This window comes from Triticum aestivum, chromosome 2A (genome assembly GCF_018294505.1).
Source record: "Triticum aestivum cultivar Chinese Spring chromosome 2A, IWGSC CS RefSeq v2.1, whole genome shotgun sequence".
Classification (NCBI taxonomy): Eukaryota; Viridiplantae; Streptophyta; class Magnoliopsida; order Poales; family Poaceae; genus Triticum; species Triticum aestivum.
Genome location: NC_057797.1, coordinates 395,093,458 through 395,114,909, shown reverse-complemented (window position 1 = coordinate 395,114,909; position 21,452 = coordinate 395,093,458).

The window sequence follows — 21,452 nt, the reverse complement described above, 5'->3', positions numbered from 1 at the left end:
ATAGCATGCAAGGATCAACTACAACAACCTCGCCAAAATTGATTAACATGTAAACAATCCGCCAGGAACATTTTATAGCAAAAGTAGAGCACGATTGAGTCATGCTAGGGTACTCCATAATTGCAAACAAAGACATGGATGGATAGAACCTAGAAATATCTCAAAATCATCATTACTGAACATGCTCAAAAGAGGCATGGATCACTCTATAGCGACAAGAATACATGGCATAAAAATATTATCAGGGAAAAGACTTAGAAGAATTCTAAGCCCCTGAAATCAGCAACATCACGAGAGCTACTTTGCATGCTTGTGCTAGTCACCACATTGAACAAAAAAATACATGGCATACACCCCTGTAAAGATGGCATGTCATAGCCCAAAACACATGTAGGGATCAAGTTCATAGAAGGCACACATTAAACATGGCAAAAATGACAAATGTACATAGTCTGTCAAGGAACAGAAACTATCATTACATAGCACTCTTGCAACAGCATTTAGGGCATCAAGATGAACTCAAATGAACATGGTGCAATGGAACGAAATGAAGAGCACATCCAGACGAACAATTTGTTATATCACATGCGCAAAACGGAGCTACATATGCAAAGTTATGACATGATGAAGATGGCTCAAAATACTGAAAAACTGGGGACTTGGTGAAATTTTTACCCTCCGGATCTAGGGTTCTTCATGGGCGCGCGAACCGAGGTCACTCTGGCGAGGGGGGGCTTGCTCCGGCGAGGGAGGAAGGCGAGGGGAAGGCCGAAGGAGGGTGGATCCGGTCGTCCCCCGTCCAGATCCGGCGGCGGGCGGCGAAGGAGGTCAGTGGACGATGCCGGGGACGACGGGGCGCGGTCGGCGAGCTGGGCGGCGGCGGCCGGCGAACAGGGCGGCGGGGTCCCTCGCGGATGCAGGCGGCGGCGGTTCGGGCCGGGAGGGCCCCGCCTGGGCCCGGCAGGCCGGCGCGCGGGGAGCGGCGCGGGGAAGTGGGCGCGGGGCGGCGGCGAATCCGGTGCTAACATGTGGCGGCGGCGGAGGATCAGACACGTCTGGCCGGTGGATTTCGTCCGGCGGCGGAGAGGGGAAAAGAAGCTAGGGTTTGGACCCGAAAATGAAGGAGGGGGAGGCCTATTTATACATAAAAGGAGCTAGGAGGCTCCAAATGGAGTGCTGTTTTCGGCCACGCGATCGTGATCGAATGACCGAGATGATGGAGGGGGTTTAGCTGGGTTTTGGGCCACTTTGGGGAGGTGTTGGTCTGCAACACACACGAGGCCTTTACGGTTCCTTGCTTAACCGTTGGAGTACCAAACTAATTCCAAATGGCACGAAACTTGACAGGCGGTCTACCGGTAGTATACCAAGGCCGCTTGGCAAGTCTCGGTCCAATCCTAGAACGTTTAACACTCGCACACAAAAAGAGGCAAAAGGGGATGCCGGATGACATAGGAGTGCCAGAATGCAAAACGGACAACGCGGAAAATGCTCGGATGCATGAGACGAACACGTATGCAAATGCGATGCACATGATGACATGATATGAGATGCATGACAAGGACAAAAGCAAAACGAAGACAAAACCCAACCACGAGGGAATATCATAACTTAGTGCCGAAAATGGCAAGAGTTGGAATACAAATATGGCAAGTTACATACAGGGCATTACAATTCCGGCCAATCCTAACGCAACACACAATACGCTCAGCGCACACTGTTTCCGGAAGTGACAGAGATGAACCGTGTGCGATAATGAATGAGCAAAATTGTAAGGGAAGCCAAATTTCTGTTGTGGTTTGTCGTTGAGATCTTGAATACCACCGCATTGTACGGCTGCCTGGCCCCTCCATCCCAGAGCTCTCTCCAGGCGTCGTCCATGGCGCCGGGGCACACGGTAACTGGTAAGGAATCGATGGCATCCCTCTGCGCCGCGTTCATCGCTGACCGCGACCGCACACATGGTAAGGAAGCGATGGCATCTCGCCGCGCCGAGTTCATCGCCGCCGGCGGCTAGACAGTTACATGGGCGGACTTTGAGGCTGCCATGGCCGAATGGGTGGTGGATCTAGAGGCGGCCAAAGCCGCACAGAAGGAGCAGAAAAGGCAGAAAGCAGTCAAGAAAAGAGAGTCCCGCCGCTGCAAGAAAAAAGAGGCCGCACGCCGTGGTGAGTTGAGCTTGGCGGAGATCGAAGCATGGTGGGCTGCCACCTACAAGGGCGGGAAGGAGAACGCCGGCGTCTGGCCAGCATGCCCCGATGGCAGCATGTGAGAAGTAGTTTAAGTTTGTAGTATTAGAGCAAATTACCAGTAGTACTTTAACTTTGTAGTATTAACGTACAATGTCGGTAAGAGCATCCTTTGAGGGCTTTGAGCGTTGATTAGCATGTGTGCCCATGTGCATTTTTTGCGTTAATCATTAGAAGATCACAAAACACACAGTTTCTATGTCGTACCCGTCTGAGTCAGTGAAAGCACAAGTGCTCCCCATGTGGTTTTGATAATTGATGACAACATATCTCTTGTTGGACTAACATTTCTATCTAGCATGTTTCAGATAAGTTCAATGACTGGCATGGCATGGATGTGAAAGTGGAACCCTCAAAATGCTAAGGACAAAGGATTGGCTCAAGCTCAAAAGCTCAAGACTCTTCATTTTATATTTTAGTGATCCAAGATCACATTGAGTCTTTAGGAAAAGCCAATACTATCAAGGAGGGATGAGGTGTTGCTTAATGAGCCTCTTGCTTCATGTGCTTAATGATATGCTCCAAAATCCTCAGCTACTTTCCCATATCCACATATGACCTAAACCCTAAGCCAGACTCGGTCATACCGATTCTTTCTATCCGGCGCCACCGAGTTTCACTTGTCATAAGCCACTGCAAAACCCTAGCAATTCGGTTCTACTGATAGGGATCTCGGTCTCACCGAGATGGGATTGCAAACTCTCTATTTCCCTTTCGTACCTTTTCGGTCTCACCGAAAGAGCGAATCGGTCCCACCGAGATTGCAATGTAAATTCAGTGTTTCCTTTTTGTAACTTTTCGGTCTCACCGAAAGAGAAAATCGGTCCCACCGAGTTTGCTTGACCAACTCTCTGGTTAGCTAATTACCAAAATTGGTCTCACCGAGTTTGTGTAATTAGTCTCACTGAGATTACGTTATGCCCAAACCCTAACCATATCGGTCCTACCGAGTTGCATGTCAGCCCCACCGAAAATCTCTAACGGTCACTAGGTTTACCTTTTCGGTCCGACCGAGTTTTTTGATTCGGTTCCACCAAGATTGGAAAACTGTGTGTAACGGTTGGATTTTGTGTGGAGGCTATATATACCCCTCCACCTCCTCTTCATTCATGGAGAGAGCCATCAGAACACATACACAATTCCAACTCATATGTTCTGAGAGAGAACCACCTACTCATGTGTTGAGACCAAGATATTCCATTCCTACCATATGAATCTTGATCTCTAGCCTTCCCCAAGTTGCTTTCCACTCAAATCTTCTTTCCACCAGATCCAAATCCTATGAGAGAGAGTTGAGTGTTGGGGAGACTATCATTTGAAGCACAAGAGCAAGGAGTTCATTACCTACACACCATTTGTTACTTCTTGGAGAGTGGTGTCTCCTAGATTGGCTAGGTGTCACTTGGGAGCCTCCGACAAGATTGTGGAGTTGAACCAAGGAGTTTGTAAGGGCAAGGAGATCGCCTATTTCGTGAAGATCTACCGCTAGTGAGGCAAGTCCTTCGTGGGCGATGGCCATGGTGGGATAGACAAGGTTGCTACTTCGTGGACCCTTTGTGGGTGGTTGCTTCTTCGTGGACCCTTTGTGGGTGGTTGCTTCTTCGTGGACCCTTCGTGGGTGGAGCCCTCCATGGACTCGTGCAACCATTACCCTTCATGGGTGGAGCCCTCCGTGGACTCGCGCAACCGTTACCCTTCGTGGGTGGAGCCCTCCGTGGACTCGCGCAACCGTTGCCCTTCGTGGGTGGAGCCCTCCGTGGACTCGCGCAACCGTTACCCTTCGTGGGTGGAGCCCTCTGTGGACTCGCGCAACCGTTACCCTTCGTGGGTGGAGCCCTCCGTGGACTCGCGCAACCGTTACCCTTCGTGGGTTGAAGTCTCCATCAACGTGGATGTAGGATAGCACCACCTATCCGAACCACGGGAAAAACATCCGTGTCTCCAATTGCGTTTGAATTCTCCAAACCCTTCCCCTTACATTCTTGCAAGTTGCATGCTTTACATTCCGCTGCTCATATACTCTTTGCATGCTTGCTTGATATGTTGAAATTGTGCCTAAAACTCCACTCAAACCAAAAAGGCCTAAAAATTGCAACTTTAGCACTAAGTGTCTAATCACCCCCCCTCTAGACACATCTACTTCTAGATCCTACAAGTGGTATCAGAGCTTTGGTCTCCATTGCCTTGGTTTAATCACCATTGGAGGAAGATGGATGTGTCTACCTTAGGGAGTCTTAGACATAGAGTGCCTATTCTTGATGGAGAGTATTTTCATGAGTGGAAAAATGAGATGCTTGTAATTTTCAATCAATATCATTTGAACAAGTATATTGCTAGCCCTTGTGCACCTCATATTGATCCTTTGCATCCTACCCTAGATGAAGATATTGACATGATTCGCAATCTTAGAACTATTGAGCTCATCATTAGAGGATTGCCCAAAAAATTGATTGCTAGTTTGCCTACTCTTAATTGTGCCTATACTATATGGAAATTTCTTGAGGAATGATTTCCCGATCATTCCTTGAAAACTTTGGATGAAATTCTCCATAAATCTATTGCCTTGAGTAAGATGAACTCTAGTGATCCTAGTTTTGGTAATTGTCTATTTGAACTTACCAATCTTAAGCATGCTAAAGGAGATGTTGGAATCATTAGTGATATCATATTCGAAGCTATAAGAATTCATAAAAGTGACCACTTTGATGATCATTTTCCTAATGAATTACCCTCTCTAGGAAATGATGAGTCACAAGATCATGATGAACATGGATACTATGATGATGATGATGATAGTGACTTCGATCTTGATGATGCAATGAGACATTTTGGTCTTATGGCAAATCTTCGGGGATATGAATCAGGAGGAAAGGAATGGGTTCTTGATAGTGGATGTACTGATCATATGACCGGAGATGAAGAGATGTTTCGTGAGCTTGCTGAAAATGACGGCCCTCGAAAATATGTCACCTTTGGTGATAATTCAAAAGGTAAAGTGGTTGGCCTTGGTAAGGTGGCCATCTCACATGATAGTTCCATTCAAAATGTCATGCTCGTTGAATCTCTTGGCTACAACTTACTTTCAGTATCTAGACTTGCTGATTTCAGTTTGAATGTCCTATTTACTAAGATAGATTGCCAAGTATTTCGTCGAGACAATCATAAAATGGTCTTTACCGGTATGCGTAGAGGTGATCTTTACATTGTCGATTTCTCTAAAAAGGCACAACCTAAAACTTGCTTTGTTGCTAAATCCTCAAAAGGTTGGTTGTGGCATAGACGACTAGGTCACGTTGGCATGAGAAACCTTGACAAGCTTATTAAAGGAAATCATATCCTTGGAGTTAACGATGTCATATTTGATAAGGATAGACTTTGCAGTGCTTGTCAAGCAGGTAAACAGGTTGGAGGAAGACATCCCGTGAAGAACATCATGACCACAAGGAGGCCACTCGAGCTACTTCATATGGATCTTTTTGGTCCCAACGCCTACAAGAGTCTCGGGGGAAATTCTTTTGGTCTAGTTATAGTTGATGATTTTTCAAGATTTACGTGGGTGTTCTTTCTTAATGACAAGTCGCAGGTCCAGAAGATCTTCAAAAACTTTGCTAGGAAGGCCCAAAATCAGTTTGACGTGAAGATCAAGAAGGTTCGGAGTGACAACGGAACGGAGTTCAAGAACGCAAATGTGGACACCTTTCTTGACGAAGAAGGGATTTCACACGAGTTCTCGGCTACGTACACACCTCAACAAAATGGATTCGTTGAGAGGAAGAACCGGACGCTCATCGAAATGGCAAGAACGATGCTTGATGAATACAAGACGCCGAAGCACTTTTGGGCAGAAGCGGTTGAGACAGCTTGTCACGCAACAAATCGCTTATATCTTCACAAGCTACTCAGCAAGACGGCATACGAGCTTCTCACCGGTAACAAACCCCAAGTTGGATAATTTCGAGTATTCGGCTCAAAGTGCTACATTCTTGATAAGCATCGTCGTTCAAAGTTTGCTCCTAAATCTCATGAAGGTTTTTTACTTGGTTATGGCTCAAACTCTCACACTTACCGTGTCTACAACAATTTCACCCGAAAGGTTGAAGAGACGGTAGATGTGAAGTTTGATGAATCTAATGGCTCGCAAGTAGAGCAATTGCCAATTGATGTAGGAGACAAAGACCCTTCAGAAGCAATCCAAGACTTGTCCATTGGCAAAATTCGTCCAACGGAGGTGAAGGAGAGTACTTCATCCGTCCAAGTGGAAGCTTCTACTTCACGACAAGGTGAACCAAGAATTGACACGGAAGCATCCACAAGTGGGACACACCAGGATGAAGAAAACGAGGAAATGCATCAAGACGAACATCAACAACCTCCTTCTCCACCACGACAAGAGAACGATGACGTCAACAATAAAGAAGGCCAAGAAGAAGAACAAGATGAAGAAGATGTTCAACGAAGACCCAAGCAAAAGCTCTCACGAGTTTGAGCAAGAATTGCCAAAGATCATCCCGTCGAGCAAATCCTCAATGATATACAAACCGGGAGAATCACTCCCTCAAAAACTCGTTTAGCTAAATTTTGTGAAAACTATTCATTCATCTCTAGCACTGAACCTATGAAGGTTGAAGAAGCATTGGAAGATCCGGATTGGATAAACGCTATGCATGAAGAGCTACACAACTTTGAGAGAAACCAAGTTTGGACATTGGTTGAGAAGCCCGACAACAACCACAACATCATTGGTACAAAATGGGTGTTTCGCAACAAGCAAGATGAAGATGGACAAGTGGTTCAAACAAAGCACGTCTCGTCGCCCAAGGGTACACACAAGTTGAAGGTATGGACTATGGTGAGACATATGCTCCCGTTGCTAGACTTGAGTCCATTCGCATCTTACTTGCCTATGCTAATCACCATAATATCACCTTGTACCAAATGGACATTAAAAGTGCTTTTCTAAATGGTGAAATAGAGGAGGAATTTTATGTCAAACAACTTCCCGGCTTTATCAATCCTAAGAAACCAAATCATGTTTACAAACTTCACAAAGCTCTTTATGGTCTTAAACAAGCTCCTAGAGCATGGTATAAATGCTTGACCAAGTTCCTTATTACAAGTGGTTTTGAAATTGGTAAAATTGATTCTACTCTTTTTACTAAAAGGGTTAATGGAGAACTATTTGTATGCCAAATTTATGTTGATGATATCATATTTGGTTCAACTAACCCTCTCTTTAGTGAAAAGTTTGGAAAGCTTATGTCAGAGAAGTTTGAGATGTCTATGATGAGTGAACTCAAATTCTTTCTCGGTTTGCAAATCAAGCAAACTAAGGAAGGTACATTTGTCTCTCAAACGAAGTACACCAAGGACTTATTCAAGAAGTTCAATATGCAAGAATGCAAAGGTATGTCTACACCCATGCCTACTAGTGGACATAATGATTTGACCAAAGATGGTGAACCGGTTGATCAAAAGGTTTATCGCTCTATGATTGGTTCATTGTTATACCTATGTGCTTCACGTCCCAATATTATGCTAAGTGTGTGCATGTGTGCACGATATCAAGCTGCTCCTAAAGAATGTCATCTTAAGGCTGTGAAAAGGATAGTGAGATATTTAATCCATACACCAAATTTTGGCATTTGGTATCCTAAGAGGTCTTCTTTTGATCTTGTTGGCTATTCCGACTCAGATTATTCCGGAGATAAGGTTGATAGAAAGTCCACTTCGGGTACTTGTCAATTTCTTGGTAGATCTCTTGTGTCTTGGTCTTCCAAGAAACAAAACTCGGTGTCCTTATCCACCGTCGAAGCGGAATACATTGCCACTGGTTCATGTTGTGCTCAATTACGTTGGATGACCCAACCTCTTAAAGATTATGGGATCTATGTGAAACATGTTCCACTACTTTGTGACAATGAAAGTGCTATCAAAATTGGTCATAATCCTGTATAACATTCTCGAACTAAGCATATTGAAGTTCGTCATCATTTCATTCGAGATCATGTTGCTAAGGGTGACATTGATCTTAAGCATGTTTGCACCAATAAGCAATTAGCGGATATATTTACTAAACCTCTTGATGAGAAAGTATTTTGCAGGTTGAGAGGTGAATTGAACATCATTGATGCTTCGAACTTGGAGTAGAAACTCCATTGGATACATGCAAGACATGAGCTTATGACTAATCCATGATATATCTCTTATGATGACTATCTTATGTCTTGGATATATTTGTACCTTGCATGTTTTCTAACCCATGTAGGTGCTTGGTTGAATCTAATTCCATGAGATTGCGACTCACTCACATCTTGAGCAATCTCTACATCACCAAGACTCTACACAATGGTGGTTGAAGACAAGGAAGCACAAAACCATTCAAACATATCCTTTGACAAATTCTATGTTGAGCTTCATGATTGCCATTTTTGGTTACATAAGTGCTCTTCCTTGCAAGAACTAACACATGTAGGTAGATGAACTCAAACTCCAAGTGGTGCTCCCAACTCTTGATGAGCTACATCAACCTTGAGCACCCACACAAGTTCAACTCATGAGCAAGAACCACACCACCACCCAAGGTATGTTATTCCATCTTAGAGAAGCCTTACTCCAAGACATGAGTCAAAGCAACTCAACAAGATGTGAATACATCAAGATGCTTAAACGAAAAATGGTAACCCCATTTTGAGCTTAAACGATGAGTATGACCTATGATCAAGTGTTCTCACTTGACTCCTAAGTCAATATACTCTAACATAGGTGACTATGTCACCGCCCAACTCTAGATGAAGTTCTCTTGTGTTCTTTTCTGTGTTATTGCATTTGTCTCATGCATGTTTAGTTTCTTTCTCGTTTTCAACAACAACAAAAAAACTCCATCTAGATCTTTCAGTTTCTTCTCTTTTCTCTTTGTTTTTGTTCTGCATTTTCTATATTTAATTCCTTGCAAATCCTTCAGGTAATTCATTGCAAATCTTTGTGAGATCCTACATGTCTAGTGAGCTGAGGTGACAAGTGTTTTTCTCTGTGTAAACTCGGTTTCACCGACTTGCAATTTTCAGTCCAACCGAATCTTTTCGGTACCACCGAAATATGCCACTCGGTGCCACCGACTTTGCAATCAGAAAAACAGTTTGCCACTTGTTCTACATTTCTTCTGATCCAGCTCCACTCAATGAATCTTGTCCTCTACAAGCATCACAATTTTATCCTTTGCTTTATGTTGAGTCTCAAGGACCAAACCTATACGATGGATTCCAGAAAGCCCTTCTTGGAAATTGATGTCAAAGGGGGAGAGAGAGATCACATCAAAGCTCAAGGGGGAGAGAAAGTCTCAAGGATCCCAGATGTTGTTAAGGGGGAGAGAGAGATTTCCCAGATGTTACTAAGGGGGAGAGAGAGATTTCCAGGGAGAGAAAATACTCAAGGATCCCAGATGCTTGATGTTCAAGAGGAGAGATGTCACATGTCTTTGTGGGGGAAAGACATGTTCATATACGCTTATTTGCATTAAGTTCTATCCATTTGTATCTTTCAGCTCTGATTTTCTGTTCCCTATCTTCTCCCAATATCCCATGTAAGATTTAGGGGGAGCAAGACACCTAAGGGAAAGAAATCAGTCAAATTCATTGCATATCTTTTATTCTTGGGGACATGTTGAATCCAATGTGGTACCTTGCACTCACTCGTCATCCCAGTCTTGGTATTCTTGTGGTTTCTTTTGTTTACTCTGGCTAGTGGATGTACCTGTGTTATCTAACTTTGTTTGTGCAGGTTCATTCCATCCTAAGCCAACTCAAGACCACAAGGTAAGTATATGCATCAAAATCATGAGTATGAGGAGTTCTTGCTTATGTACATACTGTTTGCAAGAAAGACTCATGAGCATGAAGGTATTCTCCTTGATAATCTTTTGCTCTGATGCATATGGCCAAGATACATGTAACACATTGCCTACTCTGTCATGGTTATGCTCTCACATGCCTCTATATTTCATATTTACATGAGTGCATACATGTAGGGGGAGCCTATGCTTGTTACATGTCCTTCCAAAGCTTTACTTGTTGTTCTTTATATCTTTATCTAAAGCTTTGATGTATGTTGCCATCAATTACCAAAAAGGGGGAGATTGAAAGCACAAGTGCTCCCCAGGTGGTTTTGATAATTGATGACAACATATCTCTTGTTGGACTAACATTTCTATCTAGCATGTTTCAGATAAGTTCAATGATTGGCATGGCATGGATGTGAAAGTGGAACCCTCAAAATGCTAAGGACAAAGGATTGGCTCAAGCTCAAAAGCTCAAGACTCTTCATTTTATATTTTAGTGATCCAAGATCACATTGAGTCTTTAGGAAAAGCCAATACTATCAAGGAGTGATGAGGTGTTGCTTAATGAGCCTCTTGCTTCATGTGCTTAATGATATGCTCCAAAATCCTTAGCTACTTTCCCATATCCACATATGACCTAAACCCTAAGCCAAACTCAGTCATACCGATTCTTTCTATCCGGCGCCACCGAGTTTCACTTGTCATAAGCCACTGCCAAACCCTAGCAATTCGGTTCTACCGATAGGGATCTCGGTCTCACCGAGATGGGATTGCAAACTCTCTATTTCCCTTTCGTAACTTTTCGGTCTCACCGAAAGAGCGAATCGGTCCCACCGAGATTGCAATGTAAATTCAGTGTTTCCTTTTTGTAACTTTTCGGTCTCACCGAAAGAGAAAATTGGTCCCACCGAGTTTGCCTGACCAACTCTCTGGTTAGCTAATTACCAAAATCGGTCTCACCGAGTTTGTGTAATCAGTCTCACCGAGATTACGTTATGCCCAAACCCTAACCATATCGGTCCTACCGAGTTGCATGTCAGTCCAACCGAAAATCTCTAACGGTCACTAGGTTTACCTTTTCGGTCCGACCAAGTTTTTTGATTCGGTCCCATCGAGATTGGAAAACTGTGTGTAACGGTTGGATTTTGTGTGGAGGCTATATATGCCCCTCCACGTCCTCTTCATTCGTGGCGAGAGCCATCAGAACACATACACAATTCCAACTCATATGTTCTGAGAGAGAACCACCTACTCATGTGTTGAGACCAAGATATTCCATTCCTACCATATGAATCTTGATCTCTAGCCTTCCCCAAGTTGCTTTCCACTCAAATCTTCTTTCCACCAGATCCAAATCCTATGAGAGAGAGTTGAGTGTTGGGGAGACTATCATTTGAAGCACAAGAGCAAGGAGTTCATTCTACACACCATTTGTTACTTCTTGGAGAGTGGTGTCTCCTAGATTGGCTAGGTGTCACTTGGGAGCCTCCGACAAGATTGTGGAGTTGAACCAAGGAGTTTGTAAGGGCAAGGAGATCGCCTACTTCGTGAAGATCTACCGCTAGTGAGGCAAGTCCTTCGTGGGCGATGGCCATGGTGGGATAGACAAGGTTGCTACTTCGTGGACCCTTTGTGGGTGGTTGCTTCTTCGTGGACCCTTTGTGGGTGGTTGCTTCTTCGTGGACCCTTGTGGATCGTGGACTTACCTTTGTGGGTGGAGCCCTCCGTGGACTCGCGCCCATTACCCTTCGTGGGTGGAGCCCTCCGTGGACTCGCGCAACCGTTACCCTTCGTGGGTGGGGCCCTCCGTGGACTCGTGCAACCATTACCCTTCGTGGTGGAGCCCTCCGTGGACTCGCGCAACCGTTACCCTTCGTGGGTGGAGCCCTCTGTGGACTCGCGCAACCGTTACCCTTCGTGGGTTGAAGTCTCCATCAACGTGGATGTACGATAGCACCACCTATCCGAACCACGGGAAAAACATCCGTGTCTCCAATTGCGTTTGAATTCTCCAAACCCTTCCCCTTACATTCTTGCAAGTTGCATGCTTTACATTCCGCTGCTCATATACTCTTTGCATGCTTGCTTGATATGTTGAAATTGTGCCTAAAACTCCACTCAAACCAAAAAGACCTAAAAATTGCAACTTTAGCACTAAGTGTCTAATCACCCCCCCTCTAGACACATCTACTTCTAGATCCTACAGTCAGTTACCTGTGAGATGTTTCCTAATAAACCAGGTGTACCATTGACCAAAAAAATCAAGTACACGTGTACATTTTTTCTGGAGACGGGATCTGCCAACTTTCTTTTTTCTCGCACATGAGTATTTTACGCGCTTCATCTGCGTTGTGTGTTTCCCCCGCCCAACTTTGAAGTTTTGCACCGAAATTTTCATTAGGCGCGCGATTTCAGAATGTATTCCTCCAACCACATCCCCTTCCCCTTAGTATCCCACCTTCCCTTGCGCCTCCCCCTACCGGCATCTCAAACCGCCACAGCTTCAACCACATCTACGTTCTTCTCGGATCCAGTCAGGTAACCCACCGATCTCTATCACGTCCTTGGCCTGATTGCTTAAATGGCACCTGTGATACATCCTCATGCCTCCAAATCCCCCTGCCAGGAGCTTATGGCGGACCATGGCGCGGTGGTCGCTGTGCATGTTGACCCGGAGGAACACCTCGCCTCTGCCGACGACGACAACATGGTGCAGGCTCTAGCCCAGATGAAGTCCCCCAGCGACTACCCCCAGGACTTAACAAGTAAGATCTGACTAGCTAAATCTTACCAATACCACTTGCAACGGCTATAATTTGTACGGTTGATGTATTAAGCATGTTCGTGACTTGTTTATTTCAGTACTGCACACTATGTGATGTTCAAATATTACCGTGTCTAGCTCAATTTCACCAATGCCAGCAACAAACTTACAATACATGACTCAGGATATCACTAGAGATGCTGCCCATTTGCTATTTGTAGTGGATGTTAACCATGTTGTACTTAACATGCATGTCCATGTACTTACGCAACGTCATAACGGCTGATGCTTTTGTTTGCCATCGAGGTGAGCTGCATCCCATGTCTTATAGTATTTCACATAATTTGTGCAATTGCAGTTTAACTTCTACAATTTACTGGTTGCCTGTAGGTACACATGTCAGTGGCACTAATCCACGCTTCGACCCGGAGGAACAGCTTGCCTCCGCCGTCGCTAACTTTGGGCAAGCTCTGGCCAAGATGAAGTGCCCCAGCAACTACCTCTCAGGACTTTCCAAGTATGTACTCACCAGTTCAATCTTACCAATACCAGTTGCAATTAATGGCTATGTTATGTACGGTCAATGTATTAAGCATTTTCTAGTAAACATGCCTAACATGTTTTTGCTACTTTCCCTATCTTTTTATAGACATCTGGGCCATTCTCTGCTCCGGCAGCACCTGCTTTGTGATGTTTAACTATACCAATTGCATTTTTATCAGTACCGGTTTCAATGTCTATTAATCATGTTGCAATTAACAGTTGAATCCATTTTTAAACAGTTGTATTTCAATGGCTACACACTTACAAAACATGACTTAGGATGTTGTTAAGCCTGTTGCAATTAATAGTTGTATCCATTTTTTAATCTATCTATTTGCTACCATGCTACTCTCTGCAATGAAGATATACTAGAGATGCTGCCCATTTGCTAATTTTGGTGGATGCTAACCCTATTGTACTTAACATGCTTGTCCATGTACTTACGCAGGGTCATAACGACCGATGTTGTTGTTTGCCGCCAAGGTTAGCTGCATCCCATGTCTTACAGTATTTCACATCATTTGTGCAATTGCAGTTTAACTTCTACCATTTACTGGTTGCCTGTAGGTACACATGTCAGTGGCACTGATCCATGCTTCGACCCGGAGGAACAGCTCGCCTCCACCGCCGCTGACTTTGGGTGGGCTCTGGCCAAGATGAAGTGCCCCAGCAACTACTTCTCAGGACTTACCAAGTATGTATAGTTCAATCTTACCAATACCAGTTGCAATTAATGGCTATGTTTTATACGGTCGATGTATTAAGCATGTTGTAGTAAACATGCCTAATACGTTTTAACTATTTTCCCTACCTTTTTATAGCCAACTGGGCCATTATCTGCTCTGGCAGCACCTGCCGTGTGATATTTAACTCTGCCAATTGCATTTTTATCAGTACCGGTTTTAATGGCCATGAAGCCTGTTGCAATTAACAGTTGTATCCATTTTTAAAGAGTTGTATTTCAATGGCTACAAACTTACAAAACATGAATTAGGATGTTGTTAAGCCTGTTGTATTTAACAGTTGTATCCATTTTTTAATCCGTCCCTTTGCTATCGTGCTACTCTTTCAAAATGAAGATATCACTACAGATGCTGTCATTTTATTACCATTTTCTATTTTTGGTGGATGTTAACCATGTTGTAGTTAACATTGGCTTTCCATGTACTTACACAGGGCTACAATGGGCGATGTTGTTATTTGCCATCGTGGTTAGCTGCATCCCATGTCTTATACACCAACTATTCCTAAATATAAGTATTTTTAGAGATTCCAATATAGACTACATAAGGAGCAAAATGAGTGAATCTAGATTCTAATCTAAACTATATCTATAATTCTGTATACATTTGTATGTAGTTCATATTGAAATCTAAAAAAATACTTGTACTTAGGAACACAGGTAGTTGTATTTTACATCATTTGTGCAATCTCAGTTTAGCTTCTAACATTTACTGGTTGCTTGTAGGTACATATATGAGTGGTACTGATCCACGCTTCGATCCCTTTTGCGTATGGGGCAATGAGATATTCATGAACAAGCGTCAAGTGAGGAAACTAAGAAAGATTATTAGGCGAAAGAAACGGGTGATTGGAATTAAGCTCTTTATCTACACTTTGTCAAAGACAACAGTGAACTTTAGGATGGTGAGTAATGTGTTGCCTTTTCCCCCTGCCCACAACAAGTTACTCTATTAGACCTCAATATCTAATATTTTTCTCTTTTCAATGGTTTCTGAAGCTATTTAGTGATGATTACGTTGCAAACTACATGACCGGAGTGGAGGCAACTAAGGTTAAAGTATATAATTCATGCTACCATGATAATGCTCTAGAAGTCTTCCTGAAGGCGGTGAACGATGGGCGGGCGATCGTCACAAGGGGTTGGACAAAAGTGGTTCGTGCCTATGGCATGCAGGAAGGCACATTATGGGCATTCCACTTCTTCAACACCGTCGGCAATCAAAATGATTCACACTTGTCTCTTCACCTTTACCGCCTTTAAATATTGTGGTTCATCATAGTTAATTGCTGCCTAATCCTGTAATTACTGAACATATTGTACTGGCAATTTTATTTATGGATTCGTTGTTGAACCATTGTGCTGAGAATTTGAATTGCACGTTTCATATTTCAAAATTTCCAATTCGAATAACAAATTACATGCAAAAATAAAAAGAGAACAGAAGGTCATGGAACTTTGCAAACGGTTCTAGCAGTAAAAGCGCTTGTGATGAATAGCCCAATGCCACACATTTTTCTACATCAAATCGTGTGTGATGCAGTTAATGAAAGCAAACGGTTAACCAAGGCAGAGCGTGTGTGATAGTTACACCTTTCACACACGAGCGTATACATAAAACTGTGTGGGATGTACATACGAATGGAAATGTTTTCCCTAGATTGACTGTGTGGGATGTACATAAGAACGGAAACGTATTCCTTGGATTCACCGTGTGGGATGTACATACCTACGGAAATGATTTTCTGGGATTCATCGTGTGGGATGTACATACCTACGGAAATGATTTTCTCATATTACCGTGTGGGATGTACATACCTACGAAAATGATTGGGTTTCAATGCCTCGCCCGGTCGCACACAGCCCCAGCCTGTGTCCCAGGAGGGCCTATCCCCGACGATTTCTGGGTCGTGTGGGAAGGACCCCCCTATTGCCCACACTCACTTGGCAATGGTTCCAAATGCCATCGCGGAAAGGGGTTAAAACCCGTTTGTTTAGCACCGACGCATACCAGTGTGTGGTAAAAAAATTGGCATGTTTGACGAAAGTTTGGACACACACCCCTCCCAAACCGAAGCAACTCACTAGAAGGCTCGTGGTTCCAAGAGGAAACAATGCATGTTTGATGACGAACGGGAGATAGCTTCCCCTTATGGCCTTCAAATTTTTTCTACATTTAACGTGCACTAATACAATTGTCATGTGAAAATTTAGAAAATTTCAGGGGTCATTTAACTTTTTAAAGACATTTAAGTGATTTTCTAGCCAATTAATGATCATAATTCAAATTTGAACTACATGTACATGCAACAGCTAACCATAACGGTTTGAAAAATCATATTTGTGTACTTCTGTGCGAGTTAATTCCATGTGCAGTAAATTAGAAAGAATTTTCAAACATATTGGTCTCACGGCATGGACACATGCATGGACTGCCATGGCATTTTAATTCCAAAACTAAAAAATGATCAGAAAAACATGAAACCTTGCTTGATGTAATGTCATGCCACCAAGATGATGTGGTAAAAAAATTCATGTTTGACGAAAGTTTGGACACACACACCCTTCATAAACTGGAGCAAACTCACTAGAAGGCTCATGGTTCCGAGAGGGAACAATGCATGTTTGATGACAAACGGGAGATAGCTTCCTCTTATGGCCTTCAAATTTTTTTCTACGTTTAACATGCACTAATACAACTATCATGTGAAAATTTGGAAAATTTTAGAGGTCATTTGACCTTTTAAAGACATTTAAGTGATTTTCCAGCCATTTAATGACCATAATTCAAATTTGAACTACATCTACATGCAACGGTTAACCATAACGGTTTGAAAAATCATATTTGTGTGCTAGTGTGCGAGTTAATTCCATGTGTAATAAATTAGAAGGAATTTTCAAACATATTGGTCTCACGGCATGGACACATGCATGGAGTGCCATGGCATTTTAATTCCAAAAAATAAAAAAATGATCAGAAAAATATGAAACCTTGCTTGATGTAATGTCATGCCGCCAAGATGATGTGGTAGAAAAATTGGCCTGTTTGACGAAAGTTTGGACACACACCCCTCAGAAACTGGAGCAAATCATTAGAAGGCTCGTGGTTCCGAGAGGGAACAATGCATGTTTGATGACGAAGGGGAGATAGCTTCCTATTACGGCCTTCAAATTTTTTTTCTACGTTTAACATGCACTAATACAACTGTCATGTGAAAATTTGGAAAATTCCACGGGTCATTTGACCTTTTATAGACATTTAAGTGATTTTCTAGCCATTTAATGACCGTAACTCAAATTTGAACTACATCTACATGCAACGACTAACCATAATGGTTTGAAAAATCATATTTGTGTGCTTGTGTGTGAGTTAATTCCATGTGCAGTAAATTAGAAAGAATTTTCAAACATATTGGTCTCACAGCATGGGCACATGCATGGAGTGCCATGGCATTTTAGTTCTAAAAAAATTACAAAAATGATCAAAAAAACATGAAACCTTGCTTGATGTAATGTCATGCCAGCAAGATGATGTGGTAAAAAATTGGCCTGTTTGACGAAAGTTTGGACACACACCCTTCACAAACCGGAGCAACTCACTAGAAGGCCCGTTGTTCCGAGAGGGAACAATGCATGTTTGATGACAAATGGGAGATAGCTTCCTCTTACGGCCTTCAATTTTTTTACATTTAACATGCACTACTACAACTGTCATGTGAAAATTTGGAAAATTCTAGGGGTAATTTGACCTTTTAAAGATATTTAAGTGATTTTTTAGCCATTTAATGACCGTATTTCAAATTCAAACTACATCTACATGCAACGGCTAACCATAACGGTTTGAAAAATCATATTTTTGTGTACTTGTGTGCAAGTTAAAAAATCATCAGACGATGTAAATATCTGGTGTTCAAAAAAGAAAATGTAAAGATCTGGCAAGACAACCGGCCACCACACGATGGGCAATCTATTTCGCGGCTCAAGGTTTGGTAGGTGAGTGGCGGCGTTATTAATCAGACACGGTTCTGTATTGGAAACCGTCAGCTATTAAGTTCCCACAGGATTTTGCTATGGGAATTGTGTGTAATTCAAACTACAGTACTCATAAATTCCGGTGACCGGCATGTGTACTGTTCCCGTCGATCTAAATTCCGGCCGCCAATAAATACTACCTTGCTCACATTGTCCCGCCTACATTCTCATCTACATCTTCCCCTCGCTCGCCCTCTCTCTCTCTCTCTCAAATCTCCGTCATGGCGCCACCGATCAGCCCACGTGCCGACGAGGATTCGCCACCCCCCGAGGATGCTCACTCGAAGAGCAGTGACAAGGACTGTCGCGACCCGATCCCAATGGACCATAGTCTCTATGCTTAAGTGTCATCCCTGCATCGGTATTGCTGACACACACAATACTTCAGGATTTATAACAAAGTTCAGTCACACATTTATTACATCGAGTGTCTCATAAAGAGTACTTATTACAATAGTATGGTCGAAGGCCATCTAATTAACTGCAGAAGCTTCGAAGATAAATGAGTCCATCCAATTCCATGGAAAAACAGAGTGCATGACAACGACCTATCGCACCTTACACTTCGTCTGAAAATTCTGCAACATGATACGTTGCAGCCGTGTAGGTCAGCACATGGAATATGCTGGCAAGATCACACTATAGACAAAAATGATGAAATAAAGGCTATCACTACATGCATATTTGGCTAGTGGAGGCTCTAATTTTATCATTTGCATAAAGCTAATTTTTCCCTACAACAAAAGGAATAGATTTTATTTAACTACCAAGTTTATGCTATTATTGAGAAGGTTTCCCCAACTCAAATCCCAAATTACCATGTAATATAGTTAATAACCTAACAAATTCATTAAGTAAAGTGATGAGATCAATCAATAATTCAAATACCAGATACTCAAGATGACCATAACCGGGGACACGGCTAATCATGATTAGTTTATACACTTTGCAGAGGTTTGCGCACTTTTCCCCACAAGACTCGACCACATCCATGATCGGAAGATCGAGACATAGTCTTTCTGAAGCATTAACTCTTTACTCTGGATAGACAGTACCACCTACTTTCCCCAACATCTGCTAGACTACCACTAAAAGAGGTCACACAACTTACTCAACTATGCCAGAGCCCATAATGGCTTGTGGCTGCACACGGAAGTTTCTAGCAAGAATAATCTTATGATCCCTTTGAGTCTGGGTGGCATTCCATAGGATGATCACACGGGTACTCCGGGATATCCTAAGACAAAACTGGATTCTCCAGGTGCCCGCAACCAATCCACCCAGATGTGTATTAAAGTAGCCACCTTAAGTTTCCCTTAGTTATTATCTCTCACAACTTGCATGATTCTCACATAGCAATCCCCGTCTACGAGCATGGCTATGCAATATGTAACAAAACGTATATTCCCGGGGTGATAAAAGGTATTAGGTTCCTACCTCATGAACTACATAGCAACAACCATATTTTCCCAATCTTACTCATGCAATGTTCGAGGGTTGAAACTAATGCGTAAAAACTGGGTAATAAAGGGATATGACCGAAGTGTAACTTGCCTTGCTGATGACTGGAAAACCCTAGAGATTCGTAGTAGCAAGCTCCGCACTCCAGAAAATCTATCATAGACAAACAATAGCATACATAGGCACTCAAGCATAAGATGCAAATAGAAAAACTAGAGAAAAAGATCTAAATAGAAAGTTCAAGTGAAGAGCTTCGATATGCAAAAAGAATCAATCAAATCGGAGGTAAGAAACTCAAGTTACGAACAAAAGATGTTCAAATTCAAATCTGTTTGAAACCAAATTTTAAACTTTCAAAAACATGCTTAAGTTGATTATTTGAACAGAGGAGAACATAACAAAGAATTTGGCATTGGTTTCGTCGGATTTGGATAAGCGAGCAAAAAAAGTTGTGATTGTTTAAACATCAGGGACTAATCTGAGAAGAAAATAATTACGTACAGGTCCCTGGCCGAAAATAAACAGAAAAAGAAAAATCTTATGAACGAATGTTCTCTACAGAGACCTAACAAACAAAAACCGTTCTCTACCAAAGGCTAACGGACGAACGTCCGCTAAATAGACTAAACTAAACAATAAACCGGGTTTATAGGAAAAACTGAAAACGAAAAAAACGGATCGAGGTAGGCGGTTTATACCGGTTCGGCTGGTTCGTCGTCGGTGAGAAAAACCGATGGCGGCAGCGACGATGGGCGGTGGCGGTGGCGGCGGGCTCCGGCGAGGGCTGCGGCGACGGCGGGGTGGTGCGGCGAGAGGCGGTGGCGCTGGCGGCGGGGCTATGGCGGCACGGGCGGCGGCTAGCGGCGGCTGCGGTGCAGGGCGGCGAGACAACGGCGACGACGGTTGCGGCGGCGGTGGTTGCGGCGAGGCGGGCGGCTTAAGGGGATAGAGGGGTCGGGCGGCGGTATTTAAAGCGGTCGGGGGGTGCGAGGCGTGGAGGAGGAGGCAAGGCGGCGGCGGCCTGGAGTCCGATCCGGACTCCGACGGGTGGCGGCGACGGGCGGGACTCTGTCCCGGAGGCGGGCGGGCAAGGCGGCTGGGCCAAGGCCTGCCGCTACCTGGGCCGGCCCAGTTCGGCCGCGAACTCTTTTTAAAAAAATTAATAGCACCGCGAAGAAAAAATCCGAAATAAAACAAAAATAAAATCCTAAAGTTCCAGAAACACTTTTCACCATCCCCTCCTAATATTTGGGACAATGTGAACATTTTTCTGGTCTAAATGCAATTTTTAAAAATGCATCTTTTTCACCTAATTTAATAAAATGCAACCGAATAAAAACGCAAATAAAATTCAAATAAATATGTTTTTATTCAAAATTAAATTTCCAATATTTCCTAGCTGTTTTGAAGAAGTCATATTATATTCTCTCATTATTTTATTTATTTTGGAATGATGGGAAAAATAATTTGAGTAAAACCATTTTGATCCAATTTGCCAATTTTGAAATTTCAAAAATGGATTTTCATGAAAACCCCAACTCTCTCAATTGGTCCTTGAGTTGCTTAAGGTTTCTAGGATCAAAAATTCAAATAAAACAAATTCCAAAAATGCACAAATTATGGATGCATATGATGACCTAATAAATAACATCCAAATTGAAAATTGAGATGTTACAAGGACCCCTACGCGCCGCCGGACGAGGTTGTGCCGGACCCCCCAACTTTGGATTGGCTTTGGGGCCAATACAATCTTTGTTTGTGGAAGTCGCTTTCGTCGGCTAGATTCCATTTTCTATCTGTTTCTGTATACTAATTTGAATCTAGTTG